The following is a 4,773-nucleotide window of genomic DNA, read 5'->3' as shown; positions in this document are numbered from 1 at the left end:
AACTGACTGAGCCACCCAGGTGCCCCTGTGACTGACAAAACCTGAACTACTTACCAAGCTAAGCAGTTACCTTATGCTTTGAATCAATAGTAAAGAACCACATTTGGCCCTCCCAATTCAATTCTAAAAATTAATGAGAATTTAGCTTGTAATAAATGAGTTAATTGGAAAAATTATTTGCCCTACTTAGTAGAAGGTCTCAGCAGTGAGACTAGAAGCCCTGGAGTACATTCATGAGATGCTCTTAAAACCCACATAATAAAATGATTTACATTCTTAAACCATGAATTAAAAGCTATGAATCTGATTCCGGAAGAAACAAGAGTGCGGCGTGAACATGGGGGAGCAAAAGAAAGCAAGAAAGTATGTGACCATGAAGCGAATGCCTAGTCTCCGAGATCAGAGGCTTAAAGAGAAGGATAGATGAAAACCTAAAAAGAAAGAAAAGAAAGATCCCGGGGCACTCAAGGAAAGAGAAGTCCCCCAACATCCTTCCTGCTTATTCTTCCAATATTACACACAGCTGGGCCCACCTTACCACATCCTGGTTGATATTAACTTTATCAACTTTTCCATTAAAGCCAAACTTGGTGTATCCCTTGTATAACTGACTGTGTGATGGCTGAAATTGAGAAATGGGGGCAAAATTATCGAGCGGCTTTAAGGATTGCCAAGGATCCAAGATTTTTTTTTAATAATAAATTTATTTTTTATTGGTGTTCAATTTGCCAACATACAGAATAACACCCAGTGCTCATCCCGTCAAGTGCCCCCCTCACTGCCTGTCACCCAGTCACCCCCACCCCCCGCCCTCCTCCCCTTCCACCACCCCTAGTTCGTTTCCCAGAGTTAGGAGTCTTCATGTTCTGTCTCCCTTTCTGGTATTTCCCACACATTTCTTCTCCCTTCCCTTATATTCCCTTTCACTATTATTTATATTCCCCAAATGAATGAGAACATATAATGTTTGTCCTTCTCCGATTGACTCATTTCACTCAGCATAATACCCTCCAGTTCCATCCACGTTGAAGCAAATGGTGGGTATTTGTCATTTCTAATGGCTGAGTAATATTCCATTGTGTACAGAGACCACATCTTCTTTATCCATTCATCTTTCGATGGACACCGAGGCTCCTTCCACAGTTTGGCTATTGTGGACATTGCTGCTATAAACATCGGGGTGCAGGTGTCCTGGCGTTTCATTGCATCTGCATCTTTGGGGTAAATCCCCAGCAGTGCAATTGCTGGGTCGTAGGGCAGGTCTATTTTTAACTCTTTGAGGAACCTCCACACAGTTTTCCAGAGTGGCTGCACCAGTTCACATTCCCACCAACAGTGTAAGAGGGTTCTCTTTTCTCCGCATCCTCTCCAACATTTGTGGTTTCCTGCTTTGTTAATTTTCCCCGTTCTCACTGGTGTGAGGTGCGATCTCATTGTGGTTTTGATTTGTATTTCCCTGATGGCAAGTGATGCACAGCATTTTCTTATGTGCGTGTTGGCCATGGATCCAAGATTTGAAGGATTGCCACGCACACAAAGGAACCTATGCAGATGACTGCTTAGTACAGAGTAACTCAGCACAAATGTTACATCGTGGCCACAGTTGACCTGGACCTTAACAAAGGATCCAGAAGATCCCCGGAGTTCCCATCATGTACATTTCTAACCATAGGTACAACAATGAGCGGATGCCAGATGATTATGGAGCCCCTCGATTCTAATTCTTAAAAGAGTTTTCCTGCCTTCTTATACCAACTTTTTCTGTTGCCAGTTCATATTAACAATATGCTATAGTATGAATTATTCTTCTTACCCATATGCTCTGTTATGAGCTGAGTATGGTTAAATATACTCATTTTTTGATGTTTTGAAATCAGTATTTTATATCATTTTAAGTATTGTTGCATCTTTTTATAAATCAGATGATTGCTCAAAAAAATAAAAACTATGAATCTATTATTCATGAAATGACTTAAATTAGTCAAACAATTTCTGCTTTCTTTCCTTCTCTTATCCCTAGGTTACTGGTGTTTTTCTCTATTTACTCTTTTGAAAAACATTTTTTTCCTTTATTTCTCCTTTCTTTATTTGTCAAGAAGATATGCCCTTCAAACTAGATACACTTTCTATTTTTCACAACATATATTGGTGTTGACTCTATCCACACTTCTTATATTTTTATAGACTCTGACTAAATTAGTTTTTCATTTCTGAACTTTTACAGCACTCGTATTCTGGCAATTAAATATAGTTTCTTACATTGCTACTTCCCACCTGTGCTTTCAGCTTCAAGATTACATTTTCATGGTTGGCAGTAAATTTTTTTCCGGTTTTTACACGTCTCATAGTTCACACAGGGTCATAAGACAAGAGATTGTTTTTTTAATTCATTCATTTCTTCAACAATTGTTTATGGACAACCTTCCAGGTCCTAGGAATGGTTCTCAGCTTAGAGCTACCAAGATGAAAGTGATGCCGTTCCTGGCTTCAAGGAGTGAATGAACCAATCTATGCCTCTCTCAAGTCTTTATCTGTTCAAGTGTCCCATCACTGAAAATGGGAATTAACCAACTTGGGCATTATGGAGACTGAGGCACATCCAAGGGACACATTCTAAGAAGAAAATTCACAGAACTTGACAATAACAAAGGAAACATCTCTGAACATCATAGAGGCAGGAAGATTTAAGCTGGGAATCTGAAGGCATGAGTTTTGCTTCCAGTTCTGTTAACACCAGTTTTGTGACAGCAGACAATCCACTCAACCCCCCTGAACTCTGGTATCTGAAAAAGTGAGAAAATGGGCCAGACATTCTTGAGGCTTCTTTGCAGTTCTAAGATTCTGCAAACAAAAAACAAGGTAAAATTCTTCCAGTTTCTAGCCAGAAACAACAGGATAAAATTAGGGACATGAAAACTAAGAGTAGTTGTGAGAGAGAGTTCCTCTTAGTAAGAACTTAATGGAATATTGAGTTCTTATCAAAAGGTAGAGATTCCTCCTTGGTTAAAGAAATCTAAAAATAAATCTTGACAAATATCATGGCATCTACTGCCAGCATCCTAAGAAAGCCTTTGGAAATAAGTAAAGAGAATAAAGGAAGGAAACAGAGATTAATGGACTTTTTTTTCTTTCTGGAATTTCTATTACTGCATAAAAGAATTTTACTAGTCCCCAGAAATATACCATTCTTTGCTTCTTAAACAGAATCAAAAGAAATGAAATAATGGTAGAATAGATTTGCAAAGTGTTCAATTAGAGTGACAAATTTACAAATAAACCCTTTTTTCCACACAGGGCTGCAGCTTCAAGACATCAAGTACATTTGCTATTTTGTACAGCACATCAGAATGTTAAGTTAACGAGACACAGGAGTGAATAATATGTCAACATAACGATAAGCCTGAGTGACAAAGTAATCGAATATGAGGAAAACATTTTTGGAGCAAAGTGGTAACAGCTGCAATAAGGCATGAGATAAATTGTGCAGGATCCATTTAGCTCAGGAGACCCAAGTGAGAGAAAAAGAAAAAAAGCAGCAGCAGGAGTCAAACATGAGCTTACATTGTGTCAAAGTCCAAGGATTGAGGAAAACTCTTTAGACTGCAGAGGAAACGTACAAAGGAACCAAACTCAACTCAAGAAAGCAAAGCCTATTTGAAGGCATATAGATGATTTGGATCATCGAGGAATCACACAGAGAGAATTAATGAGTCAGAACAGAGTTGGAACATAAGATTTCCATAATGTTATTTTATTCCCTTTTCAAAATTCAGCATTCTTCCTTGGAAAAATGTATGGTGCCCCCCGAGTGAGTCCCCATATAGCTTTGGAGGAGAACTTGAATGGATTCCAAAGAGGCAGAAGGCAGGAAAATTAAAAGTAGATGTCCAAAAACGTGGCCTCAAGTGTAGACAGCTGTGAAATAAAGCAGAGGTTTGAAAGCCTCCAACGGTAAGAAAATACATTCTCAAATGTACCAAAGCTCTGTTAACACAGAAGGGAGACAACGGGAACATTACACCTTCATGGAATTGAATTCAAGTTTAAATAAATATCAAGGTGGTTAGACTCTTTAAATAAAGTCAGAAAATTCAAACAGATGACTCCCCTGGTGACAATATCTCAGACACCTTATCCATACATGTATTTCATGTCTGCTGGCTATGTTACCTTTTAGACTTTTCTATTTGTAAAATGGCCAGCCCTGAACTAGGGGGAGAGTGGTTAACTTTAACAAAGATGTACAAATCATGTTGGAATCTGTGGCTGAATTGAAACAAGTGTACAAAAAAATAAAATCTGGTGGAAAGAGAGGACATTCTCCCTCTGTGCTCCGCTGATGGGGATGTTTTAAAGTAGCATACATTGAAACCAAAGTTGGTTTTTGGGCTTGCAATCAAAGATTCTTGACATGAGCAAAGAAAGATGATGTGAGTCCAGGGGCACAGACGGATGGCCCAGCCATAGCATTGCCCTTGTATATACGACAGAGCTTTCCTGTGACCTAGGGAAGGTGCATATGGCACAGATACCTAGACGTACAGAAAACCTGGGGAAGCAAAACAAACAAAAAAGTATCCTTACCAAAATACCTCATATTTGTGCTAGGTCTTGCATTTTGCAAAGTTTTCTATGGGCACCGTTACCACCATTTTCCATCCAAGTCAACTGAGATCTGGAGTGATTTCTAATTTCATCAATACTGCAGCAGCTGGAAAGGTTTTCTGACACCTAGTCTAGGGCTTTGTCCGTTTGACTTCCTCCCTTCTCTCT

At 39.0% G+C, this 4,773-nt stretch overlaps 1 pseudogene; it reads left to right on the top strand.

The window, feature by feature from the left end:
* Positions 1-310: 310 nt before the first annotated feature.
* On the top strand, positions 311-1,721 carry LOC112935414 (rRNA-processing protein FCF1 homolog; annotated as a pseudogene).
* Positions 1,722-4,773: the final 3,052 nt, after the last annotated feature.

This window comes from Vulpes vulpes, chromosome 7 (assembly GCF_048418805.1).
Source record: "Vulpes vulpes isolate BD-2025 chromosome 7, VulVul3, whole genome shotgun sequence".
Taxonomy (NCBI): Eukaryota; Metazoa; Chordata; class Mammalia; order Carnivora; family Canidae; genus Vulpes; species Vulpes vulpes.
Note: the sequence above shows the minus strand (reverse complement) of the source record. Positions and strands in the feature narration are given on the sequence as shown.